Source organism: Sorex fumeus, unplaced genomic scaffold (assembly GCF_029834395.1).
Source record: "Sorex fumeus unplaced genomic scaffold, SorFum_2.1 ptg000086l, whole genome shotgun sequence".
NCBI lineage: Eukaryota > Metazoa > Chordata > Mammalia > Eulipotyphla > Soricidae > Sorex > Sorex fumeus.
The window spans coordinates 6,068,455-6,095,464 of NW_026606143.1; positions in this window are offsets into that span (position 1 = coordinate 6,068,455).

Below are 27,010 nucleotides of genomic sequence, written 5' to 3' on the forward strand. Positions count from 1 at the left end.
TCAGTATGATGCATTAGGACTCCTTAGTGTTTTTAAAAATGATAACTTATAGTTGGAAATAATATTGTATTTGTAGAAACTTATGTGGAGAACCATATTCAAATACAACACATCTTTACACAAGGGTTAAGTCAACACAAAAGATCTATTACGCATTTTAATATTAGACAATACCTTTAAAGTTTTCAGCAGTTGAATTTTCAGAGGACCCTAGAGACTCTAAAGGCAGAGCTCAAATGATAGTACAATTAACAATAGAATTTTAGACACTGACTCCTGAACCTCTGTTGATGCATGAAAATGGTTATAATCCCAATTCTGTTAAAATAAATATTTCCAAATCACTATCATAGAATGTAGCAGGTGCCTTCCATGGGTCGAAAAAGCTATTATTTTCATGCTTCCACTTTCTCAAAGAAAGCAATGTTGTTGTTGTTTTTCACATACAGTATTTTTAGGAGTTAAGCATAATTCTGTTACTCTATATTGTAACTGTATTTGGTGAGTAAGAAATTAGGATACAAAAAACAGAATTTTAATTAACTGACTTCAATTTATAGAAACAATTCTATTATAAACTCTGACTATTCTTCTTACAAATAAAACATTGTTTGAGAAAGTTTCTGTTCATTTTGTGGCCCCATTTTTTATGGAGTTGGATGTTCTTGTGGAGTTCAACCAGAACTTTGTATATCCTTGATATCAACCCCTTGTCAGATAGGTATTGGGCGAATATCCTTTCCCATTCTGTAGACTGTCTTTTTATTTTGGTCACTGTTTGTTTTGAGGTGCAGAAGCTTCTTAGTTTAAAATAGTCCCATTTGTCTATCTCTGTTTTCACTTGCTTGGCCAGTGGCATGTCATCTTTGAAGATACCATTAGCCTCAATGTCATGGACGGTTTTGCCATCCTTGTCCTCAATGTACCTTATGGATTCTGTTCTGATGTTGAAGTATTTAATCCATTTTGATCTTACTTTTGTACAGAGTGTTAGGTAGAGATCTGAGCCCATTTTTTGCATGTAGCCATTCAGTTTTGCCAGCACAATTTGTTAAAGAGGCGTTCCTTGCTCCACTTCACATTTCTTGCTCCTTTCTCAAAGACTAGATGATCGTATGTTTGGGGGGAGGTGTCAGTTTATTTATTCAACCCTGTTCTATTAATCTGCGGCTCTGCCTTTGTTCCAGTACCATGCAGTTTTAATTATTACTGCTTTGTAGTAGAGTTTGAAGTTGGGGAGGTTGATTCCTCCCATTTTCTTTTTCCCACAGAGACTGGCCCACATCCAAAAGAACAAAAGCAACCGGTGTTGTTGTGGATGTGATGAGAAAGGGACCCTCCTTCACTACTGGTGGTAATAGCGACTGGTTCAGCCCTTTTGGAAAACAGTATGGACGATTCTCAAAAAATTATAAATTTCGCTCCCATTTGACCTAGCAATACCACTCCTGGTAATATATCCTGGAGAGGCAAAAAAGTATAGTAGAAATGACATCTGCATTTCTATGTTCAATGCTGCACTGTCCACAAAGCAGCAATGAACATAAAAAAGCTCTATTACAAAGCAGTAGTAGCCAAAATCTGGAAAAAACCCGAGTGCCCAAGAACAGATGACTGTTTAAAGAAACTTTGGTACATCTATGCAATGGAGTACTATGCAGCAGATAGCAAGGGGAACACCAAGTAAAGGGTGTTTGGAGGATACTCGCAGGATGGGAGATACATGCTGAAAGTAGACTATAAACTGAACATGGTTGCCACTCAGTGCCTCTTTTGCAAACCTCAGCACCCAAAAGGAGGGATGGGGGGTTGGGGAGGTGGGACGGATACTGGGATCATTGGTGGTGCAGAATGGGCACTGGTGGAGGGATGGGTACTCGATCATTGTATAACTGAAACCCAAGCACAAAAACTTGTAAGTCCACAACTGTACCTCATGGTGTTTCACTAAATAAAAGTTTTTAAAAAATAAAAATAAAAAACATTACTCTACAAAAAATAAATAAATAAAACATTGTAATTCACCCAAACATTTTTTAGGGGAATAAAGGCTTGGAATACCTTGTTAATGGATGTTGAATTTCTCCAATTATCATTGGGTTGCTATTATCTGATTGTCAATGGAAAACCATTACATGTTTGAAAATAATTTCAAGAAAACAGTTGAAACTCTGTGGGCATAGAATTATAGTTTTAATGCAAAAATCAAAGGAAAAGATAAGGATTGGGTAGTAGAGATTTTAAAAAGAAGTGATTTAGGAGTAAATCAACACAAGAAGCTTTGATTACCTCCAAAACTACTGCCAGCACTGGGTGTTTCTACTCTTTTTGCTGAGTGTCCATTTTACTGGTGTGAAGGCATGTCTCATTGTTTGATTTTTCGTTTCCCTGATAAGCAATGATGAGCACTTTTTCATACACCTGTTGACCATCTGTATGTCTTCTTTGAGAGTATATTTAGATCTCTCCTCCATTTTGTTTCCTTTATTTTCTTTTCTTTTTTCCTTTTCTGTTTTCTTTCTCTTTCTTTCTTCTTTCTTCTCTTATTTCCTTCCTTCATTCCTTATTTCTTTCCTCCTTTCCCTTCCTTCCTTCCTTCCTTCCTTCCTTCCTTCCTTCTTTCCCTCCCTCCCTCCCTCTTTCCCTCCCTCTCTCCCTCCCTCCCTCCCTCCCTCCCTCCTTTCTTTCTTTCTTTCTTTCTTTCTTTCTTTCTTTCTTTCTTTCTTTCTTTCTTCCTTTCTTTCCACACCTCATTTTGCCCAGGGCTTTATCCTGGCTCAGGGAACCATATGTGGTTCAGAACAAATATGGGTCAGCCATGTCAAGACAAGCCCCTTATCCATTACACCATTTCTCTAACCCATTTGCTTTTTTCTAAGTTATTGTAAGTTTCATGTATCTTGGATATTGGCCCTTTATCAGATGTGTGGCAAATGAAGTTTTTCTCCCACTTTGCACTGTTCTTTGTATTTAATCATAGTTTCATTTATAGTGTTTTTTTTATTTGACACTGTCCCATTTATTTATTTTTTGTTTTCGCTTTCTTGGCTAGTGGGGTTTAGTCACTGATTATTCCTTTAAAGTCAATATGATGCAGTTTTGCTGATGTTTTCCTCAATACAATGGAGGAAATATATAATATTGAAGGCCTTTATTCATTTTGAGTTAAATTTTATATATAGTGAGATATAGGAACCCAAGTTAATTCTTTTTCTTATCATCTTTTAATTTGAACATGGGTAGCCAGTTTCCCCATCACCATTTTCTAGAAAGGTTTTCCTTGATCCACTTCATACACCTAAAATTTTGTTTAATGTTAGCTGACCACATACCAGAATGTCTTTCTCTGATTTCTCAAATCTATTCTTTTGGTCTAAGAGTTTACCTTTACTCTATTACTACACAGACCTATGGCTTTGTGGATTTAAAATTGGGGGGAAAAAACTCCCCATCTTCTTTTTACCTAGAAAAGTTTGGCTTCTAGGGAAGTTTTATTGCAATAATAACTTCAATAACATTTGGTCCACTTCCTTTAAAAATGCCATTGGAGTGACGGTAGGGCAATACAGAAGGTAGGGCATTTAATTTGTGCATGGCCAACTCCAGTTACATCCCTGGAACTCCACATGATTTCCTGAGCCAGCCAGGAGTGATTCCTAAGTGAGATTCCTTTCCTAAGAGTAAGCCCTGAGTGCTGTCCGGCGTGCTCCCCCCTAATACAAGCCCATGGGAATTTTTATCGGGACTATGTTGAATCTGTATAGTGTGGCCATTTTAACATTTTTAATCCTTTCAACCCACAAAAAGGGGACTGGAACGTGTTTCCATGTCCTTGTCCTCTTCCACTTTTAATAGTACATTGTAATTTTCTTTGTGTAAACCTACAATCTTCTTTGTTAAATTGATTCCTAGGTACTTGATTTACTTATTGGGTACACAATTGTAAATCAGATTTTTAAAATTTTCTTTCTCTTCTACTTTATTGTTTGAATGTAGGAGTACCCCAGATTTCTGCATATGAATTTTGTAGCCTTCTATTTTACTGTATATGTTAATTGTTTCTAAGAGTATTTTTGGTAGAGTCTTTACAGTTTTCTAAATAAAATATCAAGCCATCTGCAAATAGTGGTAGTTTGACTTATATTTTATATCTAGGTTTTCTTAGTATCTTATTCTTCTTTAATTGTTGCTGCAAGTACTTCCAAAACTATGTTGAATAGTAGTGGTGAGAGTGAATTTTTTTTTGCTTTTTTGGGTAACACCCAGCTATTGTCAGGGGTTCCTCCTGGCTCTGCACTCAGGAATTACTCCTGGAGGTGCTTGGGTGACCATATGGGATGCTGGAGATCTAAACCGGGTCTGCTGCTTGCAAGTCAAACACCCTCCCTGCTGTACTATCGCTTCAGCACGGAGAGTGCATGTTTTCGTCTCGTACTTGAATGTAAGAGAAAGACTTTAAGTTTTTCACCTTTAAGTATGATGTTAGCTATGGATTTGTGGTAAAAGGTTTTCATTATATTGAGGAAATTCCCCTTTCTCCATTTTGTTGATTTTGTCGTGAACGTGTATTGGATTTAATCAAATGCTTCGTATTCATCAATTAATATGATCATATAATTTAACTTTCCTTGTTTTGATATGGAGTATTACAATGACTGATTTGTGTATATTGCACCACCCTTGCATGCCTAGGATAATTTTCATTTGATCCTGCTGAACAATTGTTTTAATTTATTGTTGGATTTGATTATTTAACACTTTATTGAGTATCAATGCATCTATATCCATCAGAGACATTGGTCTGTAATGGTCTTTATTTATGATTTGGGGGCCACACCTGGTGTTTCTCAGGGTTTAGTCCTGTCTCTGTGCTAAGGGATCACGCCTAGGAGTGCTTGGAGAACCATATGGGGTATTGGGGATTGAACCAGATCACATGTGAGGTGAGCTTCTGACTGCTGTACTATTTCTCTGTCCCCCTGTAAGTGTCATTTCAAGTTATATATCTGTCAGATTTTTGTATCAGGATAATGTTGGCTCCATAAAAACTGTTTACAAGATTTTTGTTTCTTCAACTATCTAGAAGAAGGTGAAAAGGAAAGCTCTTTGAAGGTTTAGAAGAGATCACTAGTAAATTCCTCTGAGCCTGGAATTCTGTTTTGTGGGAGTTTTGATTATGATTTAGATTTCCTTGTTATTGGTTGGTCTGTTTGGGTGTTCTGATTCCTCTTGATTCAGTTTTGGGAGGTTATAGAATTTAAAAAAATGTATACATTTCTTCTAGATTCTCCAATCTCATAGCATAAATATTTTCATACCAATATACACTGATCATTAGGATTTCTGTGATACCTGTTGTAACATCTCCCCTTTCATTTATAATCTGGTTTGTTAGAGTTTCTCTCTTTTTTCTTTTTAAGTCTAGCTTATAGTTTGTTGATCTTATTTATTCTTTCAAACATCCAGCCCATGCTGATAGTTGCTTTTTTCATGCTTTGCCATTGATTTTTATTCTAAATTTTATAATTTCCTGCCTTCTGCTGACTTTGTTAGCCTTTGTTGATATTTTTTCTAAAACTTGAGATATGTAGTTAGGCTACTTTATCCTAATGAGTGATTGCATTTCTATGGATATTGCTCTTAAAACAGATAGCATTTGTTTTGTTCCATACCTCTGGTAATGCATGTCTTCATTCCCATTTGTCTCTAGTATTCTTTTTATTTCTTCTTTTATTTCCTTTTTGACTCACTGAGTGCTTTGTGGTAGGTTGTTTAATTCCCAGGTATTTGAGTTTTTCTCAGCTTTTTGTTTGAACCAGCTACAGCCATGCTTAAGACCACTCTCCACACGTTCAGACAAGCCTCAAGCATGAAGGCACTGGCAGAGGAACCCAGGCATGCGGGACTCGGGGCTGAAATCTCCAAGCCTGCTTGAATCGGTACTAGGCCTTCTCCACCCAGATCCCCCATCTTCCAGTAGGTAGGCGTTACACCCACCAACTGTCCCTGGCGCCGTGTTATCCCATCAATGGCCAAGACCCAGAGACTGTAAAACCCAGCTCCTGGACATCTTATCTAGTTCTTACTCTTGGAGAACCATGAAGGCTACTGAGAGTTTCCTGCCCACATAGCAGAGTCTGGCAAACTCCCCATGGCATATTCCATATGCCAAAACCCAGTAACAAATATGGGTCTCATTCCCCTGACGCTGAAAGAGCCTCAAATGTGGCACTTTCTAAAATCTCAGGGCTAGGACAAAGGAGACGTTACTGGTGCCTGCTCGAGGAAATTGATGAACAAGATAACAGTGGTACAGTGATACAGTTATTTGTTTGAGATTAACTGTCATTCTCAAAGCATTGTTTAGACTAAAAAATTAGCTTAATTCATTTCCAACTTCTTAACTTTTTGTAGACATGTTTTGTGTCCTATCATGTGGTCTTTATAGAGACCTATATAGAGACCTTTATAGAGACCTATATAGAAACCTTTATAGAGACCTATGTGCCTTGGAGAAGAATGCTTACTAAAAATTTGTGGGGCAGGGAACTCTATATATGTTTTATGCCCATTCCTTCCATTTCTTCCTTTAAAGCAAATGTTTATTGATATATATTTTTTGGCCTGGTTCATCTACCCAGTGGTGAGTGAATAGTATTAAAATCTCCTACTACTAGTATTTTGTTGTTAATATTTTTCTTCAGATCTGTTCACAATTGCTTTATAATTGCCTTTGATGATGCTACATTAGTTACATATGTTTCTGAATGTAAAGTCTTCTTGATGTATAGCTGCCTTAATCGTAAAATAACATTCATATTGTGTGACATCACGATCACAATCATCCTGTTGTTCATCGATTGCCTCGAGCAGGCACCAGTAACGTCTCCTTCTTCCTAGCACTGAGATTTTAAAAGAGCTATATTCAATGCTCTTTCAGGGCTAGGAGAATGAGACCTAATCATTGTTACTGGTATTTGGCATATTGAGTACGACACAGGAAGTTTGCCAGACTCTGCCGTGCGGGCAGGATAGTTTTGGTAGCCTGCTGGGTTCTCCAAAGTAAAATTGAGATAATAAGATATCTCCCTGCTGCGAATGCAGCCGTGTGCTTCTGGGAGCTGGGTTTTATAGTCTCTGGGTCTTGGCCATTGATGGGACCAACTGGCGCCAGCGGCAACTGGTGGGTGTAACGCCTACCTACTGGAAGATGGGAGATCTGGGTGGACAAGGCCCAGTCACAATCGAAGCAGGCTTGGAGATCTCAGCCCTGGGACCTGCATGCCTGGGTTCCTCTGCCGGTTCCTTCATGCACGAGGCTTGTCTGGACGTGTGGAGAGTAGTCTCAGCATGGCTGTGGCTGGTTCTGGAGTTTGTGTGACATAAATATGGCCTATATTTTCTGACATCTTGTTCTTTTTTGGGGGTGTTGGGCACACTTTGCGGTGCTCAGGGTTGTGTGTGCTCATCTATCATGCCTGGCAGAGCTCAGAGATATGGATGCCTGGTATCAAATTCTGGTCAATCGTGTGTAAGGAAAGAATTCTACCTGCTGTTATATATCTTTGATGCCATTTTGACCTTTTGTACCCCATGATTAATTCCCAGAGTAAGTCGTAGTGGTTCTTCTTTATCTGTAAGCAACAGAAAATTGGGTTCAATTATTTGATCCAGTGAGTTACTTTATGCCTTCTGACAGTGTTCAGGACAGTGAAGATAAGTGATATTACTGAAATAAAGGCATTTATTGTCACAATTTTGTAGTATTTATTGTCACTGTCCTCCCGTGGTTCATCGATTTTCTCGAGCGGACCCAGTAATGTCTCCATTGGAGACTTTGTTGTTACTGTGTTTGGCATATCGAATACATCATGGGTAGCTCTGCCAGGCTCTGCCGTGCGGGCGAGATACTCTCAGTAGCTTGTCAGGCTATCTGAGAGGGGCGGAGGAATCAAACTCGGGTCGGCCATGTTGGCTGCATGCAAGGCAAACGCCCTGCCGCTGTGCTATCGCTCCAGCCCGTTTTTTTTAATTCGACATTTTAGGCCATCCCCGGTAATAGTGAGAAGCTATTCCTGGCTCAGTGCTCAGGAATGAAATGACCCCTGGCATTTTTCAAAGGGCCTTGTGTGGTACTGGAGATTTATAGTAGGATCAGAAGCATGCAAGGAAACTGCTGCTGTACCTCATGTACTATTGCTCTGACACTTTGTCTTGTCTTTTAAAGTTGATCCTTTAATGTTTATTTCAAAGCTGGTGTAGCTCTCTAATTATGTGACTCTGTATTCATGTCTTCTCTAATACTATCTCTCTCTGTCTTGGTTTTGGGGACACACCTAGTGGTACTCAGGCGATGCTTCTGGCTCTGATCAGGGATCACTCCCTGCAGTGCTTTGGAGACCATATAAAGTCCTAGGGACTGAATCAATGTCAACCATATGCAAGGCAAGTGCCTTACCCACTTCATCCCCACCTTTTCTTTATTGTAAATCTGTACTATCAATTCTTTAATCTGACTAAACAGCCTTATCAAAGTCTCTGAAGCCATCATCTGAAAAGTTATGGGTCCTGGGAAAATCCTTCCAGTGGAGCGATAGCACAGCGGGTAGGGCGTTCGCCTTACAAGCAGCCAACATGGCCGACCCGAGTTCGATTCCTCCGCCCCTCTCGGAGAGCCCGGCAAGCTACCGAGAGTATTCGGATATGCCAGACACAGTAACAACAAAAGTCTCCAATGGAGACGTTACTGGGCCCGCTCGAGCAAAATTATTTATCTTCACCCATTAATTTCAGTGGGCTTTTACTGACCAAAAGCTATGTTATAAGAGGGAGGTTCATAGCATTGAAAGCACTCATTAGGAAATAAAAAAGTCCCAAATAAAGTAGCAATGTCAAGTTTTAAAGATTTAAGGTAGTGAAATTTTGCAAGTTTTTATTTAGGTTTCCTTTGTATAGATTTTCAGATTCAGTAACAAGGAATAACTTTGAGAGCCTTAACATTTTTAAAACATCAACTGTCTGATTATTATGGTATCAGTATATTCTTTTTCAATAACTGTAGCAAAGGAATTTTATAATCAATGCCTTCCGCAAATATGCTTTTGTGTCAGAGAGAACAAATATATTTTGCAAAGAAAAATAACCATATTTAGAGAATTAGACTGACTTGTTGACTCAGAGGCTGAATTAAATAATTTCCCCTCAGACAGTTGGCAGAGTGAAACATAAAGTCCTTCCAATTCTTAGTTGATTCTATTTGCTTTTATCCCATTCATTTTTTCTTAAATCTTGAAATATTAATTAAAAGTGTTTAGCTACCTGACCACAGTTATAGATGTAAAGCTTCTTACAATAAACTTCATGAACATAGAAGTTAAGATTCTGTCTGTTGAAAGCTTTTATTCTAGATTAATACTAAAGATTAAAACTAAAACACAAGGTAAACTTTACTGAAGGAAATGTATAATGGCAGATGTTCAGTTACTTTAATTGTGTCCAAACTGATTTTATTTACAATCACATTTAGAGGCTTTATAAAACAATCATAAATTTATTTATAATTTATAGTAAATAGGCTTCTCAATAAAACATTTCTCTCATTTAGTAGACATTTATATTAATCCAACTGTAGGGCAGGTGATGTGTTGAACTATTGAGTAATCTATTGAGTAAAAGAAGACAATCCCTGATTTCATGGAGCTGAGGATACAGACAATGGCTAATCACATTGAGAGATACATTAGTCTAAATTGAAAAAGATGTCATCACAGGAAAATGTATGTAATTCTTCAATAAATTGCAAGGAATATTGTTAATAGTCTGAAAGTGCAAGTAGGGTGGGCTTTCTTGAGGAAGCAGAAAAAAACACTGAGATAACAAGATCTAAGAGTTGAAGGGAAGATAAGGACTCATTAAGTGAAGGAGTACTACAAACTCAGATTGAGGAAAGAATATTATTACAGACTATGCAGCAAGAGAGAACAGAATTTGAGAAGTTTAGATAAGCCCAAGTTGGTTGAGGCACCGAAAGTGAGAATACTCTGTAATCTCACTGATTAGAAATGATACCATAACACTGTAGCACTGTAGCACTGTCCTCACATTGTTCATCAATTTGCTTGAGCGGGCACCAGTAACATCTTCATTGTGAGACTTGTTACTGATTTTGACATATCAAATATGTCACGGGTAGCTTGCCAGGCTATGCCATGCTAGCAGGATACTCTTGACAGCTTGCCGTGCTCTCTGAGAGGGACGGAGGAATCAAACCTGGGTTGGCTGCATGCAAGGCAAATGCCCTACCCTCCGTGCTATCACTCCAGCCCACCCTAACACTAAGCAGGAACAAATTATGTAACATTATCACTTGCTATAGCTAATATCAAAGATACTGGGTTTTGACATCTTAAGGTGCTCTGTAGCAATAGATGTGTTTTGTTTTGTTTTGAAGCCATACCCAGTTGTGCTCAGGGCTTATTCCTGGCTCTATGCTTAAGGACCGTATGTGATGCTGGAGCTTGAACTCCAGTTGGTTGTGCCCAACAAGTGCCTTACACATTGTACTATCTTTCTGGCCACAATTTGTTAAATGATGAATACTCAACAGACAAAATTTTAAAAATATAACAAACATAAAATTGCTCTTATCTTGGTTCCTCTAGAAATACTATAGCACATTTCTTCTCCCCTATGTCAAAAAAGGGAAGCAAAATATAAACATTTTAAATTAGTATAATATAAAAATAAATGTGATTGAGCATGACCAGGGATTGACTTTGGTAATTATGTACTCAGGCATAGTACATTTCCAATCAGATATATTTTAATATACAAAAATATTGACACCAATTCAAAGACAGAAAAAGGCAACAACAAAGCAGACGAAGGAAAATGAAAGGAGGATGTGTGGTGAGGAAGGAGGAAGAGTGGTGAAGAAATAATGATACAATGGGTTGTAAAGAGCAAAAATCTCTGAAAACAAGTCAAGAAACTTGATTTATTATTGGTTGCATTTGGCATAAATTTCTCATGCCTGATCGTAAGGTCAAGTGAATGAACTCAATTAAAAAACTAGATGTTTCTGTGTGATTCATTTTGTTTGAAGGACTTAAACTGAAAATTCTCACCATTCTTCTCTAGTCAACTCAAACTGTCACAAGACCAGGTATTATAGAAGCAGCAGACATCTATTGCTCAAAGTTCTGGAAGCTGAAAGTCCAAGATCAGGAAGTCAATATGTTTGGATTCAGGTGAGGCACCCCACTCTGTGTTGTAAACTGGCAAGTTCTTTTAGTATCTCCACTTGGTGGAAAAAGCAAGTCAGCTCTCTGAAACTACTTTTATTTTTACATCTTTTAGTAGGGGAGTTTGGGTCCCACCAAGCTGTGCTCAGAGTCACACCTGGCTTGTGGTGTGACACACACTTGGGGTTTCTGGCTTTGTGCTCACGGATCATTCCTGGTGGTGGTTCATGCCATGTGTGGTGCCAGGAATCAAACCAGGATTGGCTCAAGTATCTTAACTTCTGTACTATCCCTCAGACCCTAATTTTTATATCATTGTGTTACTATTTTTCATATTTTCCAGTAACATTTTTGGTCTTAAAACCACACCCAATGATACTCAGGGCTCACTCCTGATTCTGTACTAAGGAAACACTCTTAGCAGAGATTGAGGGACAATAAGTATGTGGTTTCAGGTCACGAACTCTGGTTGGCAACATACATGAAAAGTGCCCTGACCACTGTATTATCTCTCTGTTCCACTTTTTCCCACAACTGTTAAATTTTTATTTTCCACTTTTTTCATTAACAATATTATGTAATTTTAAGTATTTAGCTTGGTACCTCCATAAATGTGGAAGATTGTCACCACTCACATCACCTAGTTTCTTGTTCTGTACAACCAATAAAAGACCACACGACCTATTTCTCACACCCCTTTCACTTTCTCTCTGCCAGTCACAAGAACTTTTACCAAGTCTGAGTTAGTTTTTTTTTGCTACTTTGTTTACTTTAGTTAGTTGTATTCCACATATGAGTGAATTCCATCTGGTAATCTTTTACTTAGTATAATTTCGCTTAGTATAATCCCCTTAATATCCATCCATTTTGTCCCCAAAACATGACTTTACTTTTTTTTCTTTTTATTAGTGAAACACTATGAAGTACAGTTGTAGATTTACACTTTTTTGTGCTTGAGTTTCGATTATACAATGATTAAATACCCATCCCTCCATCAGTGCCCACTTTCCACCACCATGGATAATATTCCTCCCACCCCCACCCTCCCATCCCACCCTGCCTCTGTGGCAGGGTATTCCCTTTTGTTCTCTCTCTCCTTTTGGGTGTTGTGGTCTGCAAAAGAGGCATTGAGTGGCAAACATGTTCAGTCCATAGTATACTTTCAACATGCATGTCCCCTCCTGGGAGGATCCTCCAAACACCCTTTATTTGGTGCTCCCTTCTCTATCTGAACTGCCCTTTCCCCTAGAATGCCCGGCTGGCCTCTAAGCTATGGAGTAATCTTCCTGATGCTGATCTCAGCTATTCTTGGGTATTAATCTCATATTTTGTTACTTTATATGCCCCAGATGAATGCAATCTTTCTATTTCTATCCCTTTCTTTCAGACTCATTTCACTTAGCATGATACTTTCCATGTTGTACCACTTGTATGTAATTTTATGACTTCATCTTTCCTAACAGCTACATAGTACTCCATTGTGTAGATGTACCAAAGTTTCTTTAACCAGTCATCTGTTCTTGGACATTCAGGTTTCTTCCAGTTTCTGGCTATTGCAAAGAGTGCTGCAATGAACAAACAAGTGCAGATGTCGCTTCGACTATACATTTTTGCCTCTCTGGGATATATTCCCAGGAGTGGTATTGCTGGGTCAAATGGGAGCTCAATTATTAATTTTCTGAGAATCGTCCATACTGTTTTCCAGAAGGGCTGAACCAGTCAGCATTCCCACCAACAGTGAAGGAGTGTCTCTTTCTCACCACATCAGAGCCAGCATCGGTTGCTTTTGCTATTTTGAATGTGGGCCAGTCTCTGAGCTGTGAGATGGTATCTCATTGTGGTTTTGATCTGCATCTCCCTGATGATTAATGATGTAGAGCATTTTCTCATGTGCTTTTTTGCCATTCAGATTTCTTCTTTGAGAAATTTTCTGTTCATTTCATTGTCCTATTTTTCGATGGGGTTGGACGTTTCCTTCTTGTGGAGTTTAACCAGTACTTTGTATATCCTGGACAGCAATCCCTTGTCAGATGTGTATTCGGCGAATATCCTTTCCCATTCTGTAGACTGTCTTTTTATTTTGGTCACTGTTTCTTTGGAGGTGCAGAAGCTTCTTAGTTTAAGATAGTCCCATTTATCTATCTCTGTTTTCACTTGCTCGGCCAGTGGCCTGACATCTTTGAAGATACCATTAACTTCAATGTCATGGAGGGTTTTTCCGACTTTGTCTCCAATGTACCTTATGGTTTCTGGTCTGATGTTGAGGTCTTTAATCCATTTTGATCTTACTTTTGTACACGGTGTTAGGTAGAGTTCTGAGCCCATTTTTTTGCATGTAGCCATCCAGTGATGCCAGCACAATTTGTTAAAGAGGCTTTTCTTACTCCACTTCACATTTTTTGCACCTTTATCAACGATTAGATGATCATAAGTTTGAGGGAAGATGTCAGTGTATTCAACCCAGTCCCATTGGTCTGCAGTTCTGCCTTTGTTCCAGTACCATGCTGTTTTAATTATTACTGCTTTGTAGTAGAGTTTGAAGTTAGGGAGGTTGATTCTTCCCATTTTCTTTTCCCCAAGAATTGCTTTAGCTATTCGTGGGGGCTTATTGTTCCATAAAAATTTCAGGAGTGTTTGCTCCATTTCTTTGAAGAATGTCATGGGTATCCTTATAGGGATTTCATTGAATTTATACAATGCTTTCGGTAGTGTTGCCATTTTGACAATGTTAAGTCTCCCGACCCATGAGCAGGAGATAACTTTCCATATCCTCATGTCGTCTTTTATTTCCTGAAGTAGCATTTTGTAGTTTTCTTTTTACATGTCCTTTACTTCCCTAGTTAAGCTTATTCCTAGGTACTTGATTTTCTGGGGCACAATTGTGAACGGGATTGTTTTTTTCATGCAGCTTTCCTCTCTCTCACTGTTTGCGTATAGGAAAGCCATGGACTTTTGTGTATTGATTTTATAGCCTGCAACTTTACTATGCAAGTCTATTGTTTCTAGGAGTTTTTTGGTGGAGGTTATTGGGTTCTCTAAGTATAGTATCATATCATCTGCGAATAATGAGATCTTGATTCCTTCCTTTCCTACCTGGATGCCCTTAATATCTTTTTCTTGCCTAATCACTATTGCAAATACTTCCAGTACTATATTGAACAGCAGTGGAGAGAGTGGGCATCCTTGTCTCGTCTCTGATCTTAGAGGGAAGGCTCTCAGTTTTTCCCCATTGAGGATGATGCTTGCTGTAGGCTTGTGGTAGATGGATTTAACTATGTTGAGGAAAGCCCCTCTACACACATTTTGCCTAGGCTTTTCATGAGAAAGTGGTGCTGGATCTTGTCAAATGCTTTCTCTGCATCTATTGATATAATCATATGCTTTCTATCTTTTCTTTTCTTTTCTTTTCTTGATATGATGGATTATGTTGATTGATTTCCGAATGTTAAACCATCCTTGCATCCCTGGGATGAATCCTACTTGGTCATGGTGTATGATCTTTTTGATGAGTAGTTGGATTCTATTTGCTAGTAGTTTGTTGAGGATCTTTGCATCTGTGTTCATCAGGGATATCGGCCTTTAATTCTCTTTCCTTTTGGTATCTCTGGGCTGGAGCGATAGCACAGCGGGTAGGGCGTTCGCCTTACAAGCGGCCAACATGGCCGACCCGAGTTCGATTCCTCCGCCCCTCTCGGAGAGCCCGGCAAGCTACCGAGAGTATTCGATATGCCAGACACAGTAACAACAAAGTCTCCAATGGAGACGTTACTGGGCCTGCTCGAGCAAATCGACGATCAACGGGAGGGCCTTTACCTTTATCTTTGGTATCTCTGTCTGCCTTTGGTATCAGTGTGATATTTGCTTTGTAGAAACTGTTCGGAAGTGTTTTTCATATTTCAATTTCGTGGAAAAGGTTAAAGAGGATTGGGAGTAAGTCCTCTTTAAAGATTTGGAAGAATTCAGTAGTGAATCCATCTGGGCCAGGACTTTTGTGCTTGGGGAGACTTTTTATTACCATTTCAATTTCCTTGATGTTGATAGGTCTGTTCAGGTATTCCAGGTCTTCTTGGTTTAGCCTTTGGAGTCTGTAGGAATCTACGAATTTATTCATTTCCTCGAGGTTTTGATGTTCCGTGGCATAAAGCTTCTCAAAGTACTCTTGAGGCTCCTTTGAATTTCTGTAGTTTCTGTTGTAATGACCCCTTTTTCATTTCTGATTCGGTTTAGTAGGGTCTTCTCTCTCTCTTTCTTTGTGAGTTTTGCTAGAGGCTTATCGATCTTGTTAATTTTCTCGAAGAAACAGCTCGTGGTTTCATTTATCTTTCGAATTGTTTTTTGGGTTTCCATCTCATTAACCTCTGCTCTGAGTTTTATTATTTCCTTCCTCCTGTTCTGGTTGTGCTCCTTTTTTTGGTCCTTATTCAAGCTCTTAAGCTGTGAGGTTAGTTTATTTCTGTGTGTTCGCTGCTCCTTCCTGAGGAATGCTTGTAGAGCATTTCCTCTTAACTTTCCTCTTAACTTCCTCTTAACTTCCTCTTAACTTAACTTCCTCTTAACTTAACTTCCTCTTAAATGCTCTTGTAGAGCATTTCCTCTTAACTTTCCTCTTAACATTTCCTCTTAACTTTCCTCTTAACACAGCTTTTGCTCTGTCCCATAAGTTTTGGTAACTCGTGTCCTCATTTTCATTCGTTTCCAGGAATCTTTTGATTTCCTCTTTGATTTCCTTTCTAAGCCACTCATTGTTCAATAGTGCACTGTTTAGTTTCCAGGTGTTTGATTTAGTTTTCTGTTTTTGTGTGTCATTTACTTCTAATTTCAGCGCATTGTGGTCTGAGAAGATTGTTGATACAATCTCTATCTTCTTAATGTTACGGAGGTATGTTTTGTGGCTCAGCATGTGGTCTATCTTGGAGAATGTTCCATGGACGCTTGAAAAGAATGTGTATTCAGCATTTTGAGGATGAAGTGTCCTGTATATATCTACTAAGTCCCTTTTTCCATTGTTTCCGCCAGATGAAGTATGTCTTTGCTAAGCTTCAGTCTGGTTGATCTATCAAGAGGTGACAAAGTTGTGTTGAAGTCTCCCACTAGTATTGTGTTGCTATTGATGTCTTTTTCCAAATCTATGAGTAGGTATTTTAAGTACTTTGCTGGTCTCTCATTATCTGCATATACATTTATTATTGTAAGTTCTTCCTGTTGTACAGATCCTTTGATCACTAAGAAATGGCCTTCACTGTCTCTTATCACCTTCTTAACTCTGAAATCGATGTGGTCTGATATTAGGATGGCTACCCCAGCTTTTTTATGGGAGCTGTTTGCCTGTAGGATTGTTTTCCAGCCTTTGACTCTGAGTCTGTGTTTGCTTTGACTATTGAGATGTGTTTCTTGCAGGCAGCAGAATGTTCGGTTTAATTTTCCAATCCATCCTGCCACTGTATGTCTTTTAATTGGTGCGTTTAGCCCATTGACATTGAGAGAGATTATTGTTATGGGATTTTGTCCCATTGTTCTGTTGAAATTTGGTGTATTTGAGGGGCCTTTCTTGCCTTAAAGTAGCTCATTTAGTTGTTCTTGTAACCATGTTTTTGAGTCTGTGAAATTCCTGAGCTGTTTTTTGACTGTGAAACTGTGTGTTGTTCCTTCTATTATGAATGAGAGTCTCACTGGGTAAAGTATTTTTGGAGAGGCATTTATTTCATTGAGTTTTTTCACTATGTCCCACCACTGTTTTCGGGCCATGAGGGTTTCATCAGAAAAATCAGCTGTGAGTTTTAAGGATGCTCCTTTGTAAGAGATTTCTTTCTTCGATCTTGCTGCTTTCAGAATTTTGTCTCTGTCTAAGGTTTTGGTCATTTTGATCAAAATTTGTCTTGGGGTATTTTTATTCGTATTTCTTCTAGCTGGTACCCTTCGGGCCTCCTGAATGTGGCCACAGGTTTTCTTCATCTCTGGAAACGTTGTAGCAATGATGTCTTTGACAGTTTCTTCTTCATCAAGGTTTTCTTCCTGTCTCTCTGGGACTCCAATAATTCTTATGTTATCCCTCTTGGCTTCATCACAGTTTTCTCTTGCCATCTGTTCCCGAATTGTGAGTCTCTTTTCCATTTTCTGCTCTTTTCTGGAGTGTCTCTGAACTTCATCTTCGAGCTCACTGATTCTGTTCTCAGCAGCTGTTACTCTGCTGCTGAGGTCTTCCACTGAGTTTTTCAATTCACCTACCAGGTTTTTCAGGTCTGACATTTCCGATTGCATTTTCCTCATTTCTGCCTTCAAATCCTCTTGTCTTTTATTGGCATTGCTTTCCATTGTTTCTTTTAGTTCCCTAAGCATCCTAAGTAGCTCCCTTCTGAATACCTTTTCAGAAAAGTTGTCTAACACTACTGTACTGTTGTTGTCTTCTGGGCTAGACACTTCAATAAGAAAGTTTGGTGGGCTTTTTCGTTGCTTTACCATTGTGACCAGTGTGGTTTAGTACTTCACGTTCACTGTTTCTACTCTGCTTGATATGCAGTGTGATTTGAGATAGGCTGATGAGTTATTGGCTACTGTGTTTCTAGTAGCTTAGCTAAACCAGAGAACATTCCATGTAAGAGGGTAGCTTACGGTTCCTATGGCATATGTAGTGGGACAGTATTTTGCGGCCGTATTAGCGGCCCTGGCTCCAGAAAACGGCACAGATCAAGGGAAAGAAAACCGGCTGTTCTAGGGGATCAAGCTAGCTGCGCATGCCCAGAGAGACTCCCAAGCCCTGGGCACCGGGCTGTACCTGCTTGAATAAGGAGAGAGACCCGGAGACGTTCAGCTTTGTTGCTGAGAGATGGGATGGGCTTCGGTTCCCGTCCCGCGCAGGTCAAGGGAGAGAAACCCGGCTTTTCTAGGGGAATTGAGCTAGCTGCGTGTGCCCAGAGAGACTCCCAAGCCTTGGGCACCGGGCTATACCTGGTTGAATAAGGAGAGAGACCTGGAGACGTTCAGCTTTGTTGCCTAGAGATGGGATGGGCTTCGGTTCCCGTCCCGCTCAGATCAGGGGAGAGAAAACCGGCTGTTATAGGGGATCGAGCTAGCTGCGCATGCCCAGAGAGGCTCCCAAGCCCTGGGCGCCAGGCTGTACCTCGTTGAATAAGTTACTTTAAAAAAATAATTGCAACGGAGTTTTTCATTGAATATATATCACAGCTTCCCTATCTACTCCTGTGTTCATAGGTTGATTTCAAGTTTTGGCAGACCTCTTTTATAATGGCTTTCATGAGGTTAAATCCCTCCTCTTAAAGGTATCCCACCTCTTGGCATTGTAATGTTGGGGCTTAGGATTTCAGCATATGAATTCATTTAGGAGTGGAACACAAACATCCTAACCATAGCATTCCTTAACTCTAATCCTGCATTCCTGCAATTTTTAAAAATTGGATCACCATGAGATACATAGCTGCAAAATTATTCATGACTGGTTTTTAGTCATACAATGTTTCAACACCCATCCCTTCACCAGTTTACATAGGTGCTGGTGTGATTGTATAGTGGTGTAAGACACTTGTCTTGCTTTACAGCAAATTAGACAAGCTGCCTCTCAATGGGAAAACATAGGTGAAAAATCTGGAGGATATTTAAGCAGTAGTATGCAACATACATCGAGTCCTTTTATGTGTAGAACTGTGTGTTCGACTAGAGACCCATATGGAAGAAGACATGAGCCTTGTCACTGAGATACTGAAAGTCTAATTGAACTTTAGAAATTGAACTTTTAGAAATATAATATTTAATTATATGTACATTACTAGTTTTCATGGGGCTGGAGCTATAGCACAGTGGTAGGGCGTTTGCCTTGAACGCAGCCAATATGGTCAACCCGAGTTCGATTCCTCTGCCCCTCTCGGAGAGCCTGGCAAGCTACCGAGAGTATCTAGCCCGCACGGCAGAGCCTGGCAAGCTACCCGTGACGTATTCAATATTCAATATGCCAAACACAGTAACAACAAGTCTTACGATGGAGACGTTACTGGGCCCGCTGAAACAAATCGATGAACAACGGGAGGAACGTGACTGTGATTAGTTTTCATTAATCCTACAATTCAATATTTTTACATATATTTTCTCGGAAATCAGAATATATACTAAAATAAATGGCATCTTGCAATTGCTATCAGACAGATAGGATTCATGAGGTACCAATATCTGCCCATGGGAAACCTTATTTTCTGACTGACCTGAATGGACAGCTACTTCCCTTTAACCTCTCAAATAACCGATAACTTAAAGATCATTTGTTAAAGGAAGACAATGCCCAATTTTCCTTTGAAAATCTTCTACAGATGTCATATTGCCAAATTAAAGCTTACAGAATAAGTTTTCAATGTTTTTAAAGAAAATTTAAAAACAATTGAAGTTCATGCCTTGAAAAAAACCTTTTGCATTATCGATTTGGTGGCAGACAAAGGATAATACTTATGTGGAGAAAAATATAGACTGCAACAACTTTGAATGAAGACATGACTCAAAGGAATCAGACTTTCTCTAAATGTGAACACTATTAAGATACATTAATCAATTAATTTCACTCATTTCCTTTTGTATAAATGCACAAATGTGATGTGTAATAAAAAATCTATGTTCACAGATGTCTAGGGGAGCTCTTATAGACAATATCGATAGGAATTCCAGGTGTTAAGAAATATTTATGCCATAATTTAAATGGCAGTATTTTACTGACATACAATAATGTCATATCCTAAAGTCAATGTTATTGTAGATTCAACAAAATGCAATATGATAATCTACTCAAAGCACCAAACGAATCACCATGACAACAAATTGACAGTGGGACTTTTTGCAATGCTACCAGCAAACCTGAAGATAAACCCAATTTAACAAAAATGAGACAAAACTCAGAACAAACATGTTTCCCATTAATTTGAGGGTGATTCTTTCCAAATAAAATGAAACTTTTCATGAAAATTGGAGTCAATAAGGTTTAGCCATAAAGTTGTTCATAGACTATTGTTCTTTTTTTTGGTTTTTATTGCTGTACCTTTCTAGTCACAATTGAGCTTCAGAGAGATTTTTGCCCAGTGTTATTAGAAAAAAATTGATACTCTCAGGTTAGGTTACTTATTGATTAACAAATTGTGTTTCTACCTTCCAAATTATTGTGTTTATTCACATGAATTAAAGTTTAGAAACATTTTCTGTCAGTTGTTTTCAATATCCTTGCCCACTAGGGAATATGTTATGCTAGGAGAACATTGTTCAACCTAATTCATAAATCAACCTTGGTTAAATTTGAAATTTGAAATTATAATAGACTTCTTTTGTACATTTAAAGCTAAACTTTACAACTTTAACATATGTGATATAGATTAATTCCCCATGTCTAGTATTCTATGCTAACTGAGATTAGTGATACTATGGCTATTTTGAGCTGATATTTATTTATTTATTTAAACAATTGAATAGCTCTTCAGTAAACCATTTTATATGCTGTCTCAGTTAATTTCCCTAAGAAATACATAATTAAACTTATTTGGGTTAATCAAACTTATCCTTTTCCAGGTTACTTTTCATAAAGTATTCTCACATTTTATGTTCCACCTCAAGACAAATTCAACTTCAGGTATGGGGACATTAGTCATTAGACAGTTCTGTTCCTCATTCTAGAGTCCAGACTCTAGTTTCCTGAAGGGTAACTCTCACTGAATTATTTTTTAATAATTCTTGTAAAACTTAGCAAAGGCAACTGTGAAATAGTAACTTTGTGACTATTGCTTCTGCATGAAAGGCTTATCACTAAATACTCCTACACAATGTCTCTTGTAAGAAAGTCCTAAGACTGGGGGAAATAATTTTTTCCTTCAAATAGTTTAAAACATGTGACCTTAACACAGAAATTGATCAATTTATTAGTGATTTAAGTCTATTATTAATAATATAAATGTATTGATTATTTATCAAGCTATTATTAATAATGATGTTTCTATCTTCGTTGTCTACGCACCAACATCTCATTATGATGAAAGAGAAATCGAGAAGTTCTACATGGAGCTAGAGAAGTTCTATAAAGAAGACCACACCTTCTACAAGATCATTGTGGGTGATTTTAATGCCAAGATAGGACCGAGAAGATCAGCTGAAGAACGTCACATCGGGACCCATGGCCTAGAATGGAACGAACAGGGTGAGAGACTGTCTGAGTTCATCATGTCGACCAAGACCATTCATGGTAACTCACAGTTCCAGAAGGCAGAATCTAAACGATGGACATGGGAGTCTCCCGGTGGACGATTCCACAACGAAATAGACCACATCATATTCAATCGACGGTTTTGCCTGACTGATGTTGCTGTTGTCCCAAAATTTCGAATGGGATCGGACCACCGTCTCCTTCGTGCAAAATTCTACTTCACAGAGCGGGGAGAAAGGGCTGCAAAGTTCAAAAAGAGAACTCCCAGAATGACCACCAACTGGGAACTCTTTGGTACTCTTGCGGCAACATGGGAAGATGCCATTGTTGACAACATTGACGAGGAATACGATCGACTGGTTCAGCACCTCCATGAATGTGCGAGGAACGCCAAGAGAGAGATAGCCACAAAAAGTCGCCTATCTTCGAAAACTCTTGAGCTAATTCGCCAGCGTGGTTTGGCGCATGCCTCAGGCAACCGCAAGCTAACGTCCGAGCTTGCAAAGCAGTGCAGAGATGCGATCAAGGAAGACCTCAAAGAGAGAAGAGCAGAAGTACTGGTAGATGCGGCAGAAGCCGGGAAAAGTATTCGTAACGCCCGCCTGTCCTTCGCCAAATATAAGACCAAGATGACTGCCCTCCGACGTCCTGATGGATCCATCACATCCTCCAGAACGGCAATGGAGAAGATTATCCATGACTTCTACTCAAATCTCTTCGATAGCCATGTCCACTTGCCGACATACCAAATTCCACAGGATGGGTATGTCGTTCCTAACGTTCTCCCTTCCGAAATCCGACACGCCATTTCGTTGGTAAAGAAGCAAACAGCACCCGGCCCAGACAAGGTCAGACCTGAACACCTGAAGAACCTGCCGTCAGTACTCATCAATACACTGGCTCGGCTCTTCACTCGCTACCTGTCTGAATGCAAGGTTCCCTTCCAATGGAAAACCAGCCGGACCATACTACTGTTCAAGAAGGGAGACATCCATGACATTGGCAACTATCGCCCGATCTGCCTATTGTCTGTCATCTACAAGCTGTTCACTCGAGTCATCCTGAATAGGATTGGCAGAACACTAGATGAAGGACAACCATGCGAGCAAGCAGGGTTCCGCAAAGGATTCAGCACCATCGACCATATCCACACGGTAACCAAGCTCATTGAGGTTTCTCAGGAGTTCAAGATGCCGCTCTGCTTAACGTTCATTGATTTAAAGAAGGCCTTTGATTCTGTTGAGATGGAAGCGGTCATTGAAGCCCTAGCCAATCAGGGCATTCAAGCCCAATACATCAGGATCCTACGTGAGCTGTATTGCGGATTCACTACCAGGATCTCACCATTCTACAAAGAAGTGATCGTTGATGTCAAGAGAGGGGTGCGGCAGGGTGATACCATTTCACCGAAACTCTTCAGTGCCACCCTCGAGAACATCATGCGACGACTGGAATGGGAAGGAATGGGAGTGAAGATAGATGGTCGGCAACTACACCACCTCCACTTTGCTGATGACATTGTTTTAATAACACCAAACATCAGCCAAGTGGCACAAATGCTGGCCGACTTTGACCGTGAGTGTGGAAAGGTAGGACTACAGCTGAATCTTACGAAGACAATGTTTATGAGAAACAGCCTTGTTCCTGACACCCCATTCGCTCTCATTGGAACGACCATCTCCGAATGCAACAGCTATGTGTACCTAGGTCGAGAGGTCAACATGAGAAATGACCTGGCACCCGAGCTGCGCAGGAGGAAGAGAGCGGCTTGGAACGCCTTCAAGAACGTCGAAGAAATAGCTAAGAGGACGAAGAACCTCCGGCTCCGGGCACATCTCTTTGATTCCACTGTTCTTCCTGCATTAACATATGCCTCAGAGACCTGGGCCCTACGCAAACAAGATGAGAACGCCATTCAGGTCTCCCAAAGAAGAATAGAAAGAGCTATGCTTGGAATATCACGTTTCACTCAAATGAGAGAACGAATCCGGAGTTCTGACATCCGTCGACGATCAAGGATCAGGGACGCTGTCTCATATGCCAAGGTGTCGAAAATCAGATGGGCTGGTCACGTAATGAGATTTAAAGACGACCGTTGGACTAGAGCTGTTACTGATTGGATTCCACGGGATGTCAAGAGACCGCGTGGCCGCCCACCTACCAGATGGTCAGACTTCTTTGTCAAGATCATGAACGATCGGTTTGAGGCCCTCCATGTTCCCGGAGCGAAGAGATGCCATTGGGCTACACTAGCACGCGACAGGGACAAATGGAGACGTTACTGGCGCCCGCTCGAGCAAATCGACGCCTAACGGGAAGTTAAGTGATTAAGTGTGATTATTAATAATCAGATTCACAATCAATCACAACCATCCTGTTATTCGTTGATGGCCTCGAGCAGGCCCCAGTAACGTCTCCTTCATCCTAGCCCTGAGATTTTTTTTAAAAAGTGCCATATTCAAGGCTCTTTCAGAGTTAGGAGAATGAGACCCTTCATTGTTACTGGTATTTGGCATATTGGGTACGCCAGGGGGAGTTTGCCAGACTCTGCCATGTGGGCAGGTTACATTTGGTAGCCTGCCAGTTTGTCCAAAGTAGGAATGAGATGATAAGATGTCGCGCGGCCGCGAATCAAGAAAAGAAAAAAGAAAAAAGTCTTAAGACTAGAAAACTGTCAAAATAATGTATGCAATCTACATTTAATTTGCTCTTTTAGGGGTTGGGAGATAGTACCGGAAACAAGGTGATGGCCTTGTATGTGGCCAACCGTGGTTTCATCCCCAATGCCACATAGGGTCTGCCAAGAACCCATTAGAGGTCACTCTTGGCCACAGAGACAGGAATAACTTTAAACACTGCTGAGTATAACTTACCCCTCAAAAAGTTTTTATTTTTTAAATAATAATTTGCGGAATCGGAGCCCTAGTACAGCAGATAGGGTGTTTGCCTTGCACACAGCAGACCTGATTCCAGTCCCTGGCATCCTGTATGGTCCCTCAAGCATTGCCAGAAGTGCTTCCTGAGGCTGAGGTAGAGTAACCCTTGAGCCTCGTTGGGTGTGGCTCCAAAACAAACAAACAAATAAATAATAATATGCTCCACTAATCCAACTTTGTCCACTGCTGAGTATAACTTACCCCTAAAGGGTTACTCTAGCTCGGCCTCAGGAATAATCAGATTATTGTTAATTTATTTCATCTTTCCTTATATAGATACTTCAAATACTCATGTAACAAGGTAAGCAGTAATAAACCAATAGCAAGTTTTAGAGATTTCTTCCTAGATTTTGACAAGCCTATTCAGTAAATTCACAGTAAATCTGAAAGTATCATGCTTCTAAATAGTACTTAGAATTATTTTGCATAAAATTAACTCACACTCCCTAGAAATTTCCCACTCTAGTCTCTTGTTCTAACTTCCTGAAAGTTCAAGATATCCAAACATCAGAAATCAAGGATTTAACTCTGCTATTAAATTTTGTATCAGGTGGATGCTGTCTATTTTGTGCAGAGTAAAGTTCGTGATAGTTCCAAACATTTGCAAGGTCTCTGCTTCTTTTTCTCTCAACAGTATTTCATTTATTTTTTCAATTATTAAAAATGTTCTTCTTAAGCATGTTTTAAGTGGAACACTCTGATCTCTTGTCTAGAATTACAGATATTATGAAACATACCCTTACCTTGAGAAGCTTGTTGGCTGATTGAATCAACAGACAGAAAAAAATTACTACCATATAGAGGAATACATATATCGTATCGCACTGTCTTTGCTTTGATATAAAAAAGGTGTGATTCCTCAAGTCTGAAATGTAATGGAACTTCAAAACTCATCATCACAATAAACCCGAACTAAACCTTGTTTCATGTGTCACAACAGAGCATCGCCATTCATTGATTATGAACACAATTGAGGTAAATGGCATTAATTATTTGTAAATCACACCTTCTATATAAGGACTAATGACCTTGAGATGTTGCTTAGAGCAAATGACATCACGAGGCCTCATAAGACTTCCACTCCTTATCTTCCTTATCTTCTCATTTTGCACTCATCTCTAATTACTTTATACACTGAAGCTTCCCCTCATGTATATGAGGTTTCCTTGTATAAGAGGTCTTCCCTCTTTCCTCTTTTTCTTCGTTTAAAAAAATGTTTGCAATTTATTTAAAGGAGCTGCATTGTATTGAGTATAATAGCTGACTCTTTTTTGAAAACACAGATCCTGCTGTGACTGCTACAGGAAACAGTGCAGCACTAGCTGAGCACACAGTGAATCTTGTTTGGATTCCAGAGCCCAGATTTTCTCTGGCTTAAAGTTCTCATGAAAGTCTGCATGTTTGTTCCTGGCACATTTCTACCAGAGAAACCCAGCCTAACAAGGCTTCATTGCTCAGTGAGCTTAGCCAGCATTACCATATAAAAAGGTAGTACAGTGGTGATATCCCTGAAAAGAAAAAGGAAAAACAAAATGCAGAATTTAAAATATTTTTAAAGCAGACACTATCATCCAAATGCTCTCACCTGCTTGTTTTGTCTTTCTGAAGCATAATTTATTGACTTATCTTCTTTGAAAAGGAACTGTGCCTGAGCAAGGCAAGACCATGAAACAACCCTAGCCATTATTTGCTTCCACTTCTGCCCTCTTGGCATTTCACAATACTCACTGCTCTTTTTCCATTCCCCCTTTTATAATATCTAATTTCCCAATTATAATGTCCTTGAGAATGGAAACACAAATCCAAGAAACTATCTTAGAATATTCAACTCTGATACTTATTTTTTCCAGGAAGAAATAGTCAAAATGAGTCCCATGAGGGTGGTTCTAAATTCTATGTGCATTTATTTTTAAGAGGTACTCAAATACAAATAAAAATTAAGTGTCATCTGCTATCACAGTTTTGGTCTAATTTGCATGCATACCTCAGGAAGCCCTGGGTGGCCAGGCAGGCCCTGGAGCTCCATGAATAGAGGAAATTCTACTTCCCAAAGGGGAGCTGTGTGTAAAAATTTTGAAGAGCTGTCCTAGGACTGTACAGACAATGAATACCAATCTGCTTCAAACTGTGTAGCCAGGTAATGGGTAAAGAGAACTGATCTTAAGTTTTCCTTCCTTTTTCAGTACATTCTAGCACATTGTGATCCCTCAATCCTTGGAGCATCAAAAAAACTTCATCTTGAATTTCAGTGTGTTTCCTTGCATCTGTCATTTGAAAGATTACACATCTTGGGTATTGTGGCCAGCTCAGGTTTGAACCCATATACCACATGTGGTTCTCAGAGTGCCTCCAGTAGTGACCATTGAGCATGGTGCCAGGAATAAACTCTGAGAAATGCTGAGTGTGGCACCCAAAGAAACAAAAATTAATAATAAATATGAGCTTTCTATCACCCCAACCAAATTAGAAGACCCTTGAATGCAAACAAATACTAAACTTGACTGTATTATATTAAGTTGACTGTATTATATTGGGCTGGAGCAATAGCACAGCGGGTAAGGCATTTGCCTTGCACGTGGCCGACCTGTATTTGATTCCTCCGTCCCTCTTGGAGAATCCGGCAAGCTACCGAGAGTATCCCACCCTCATGG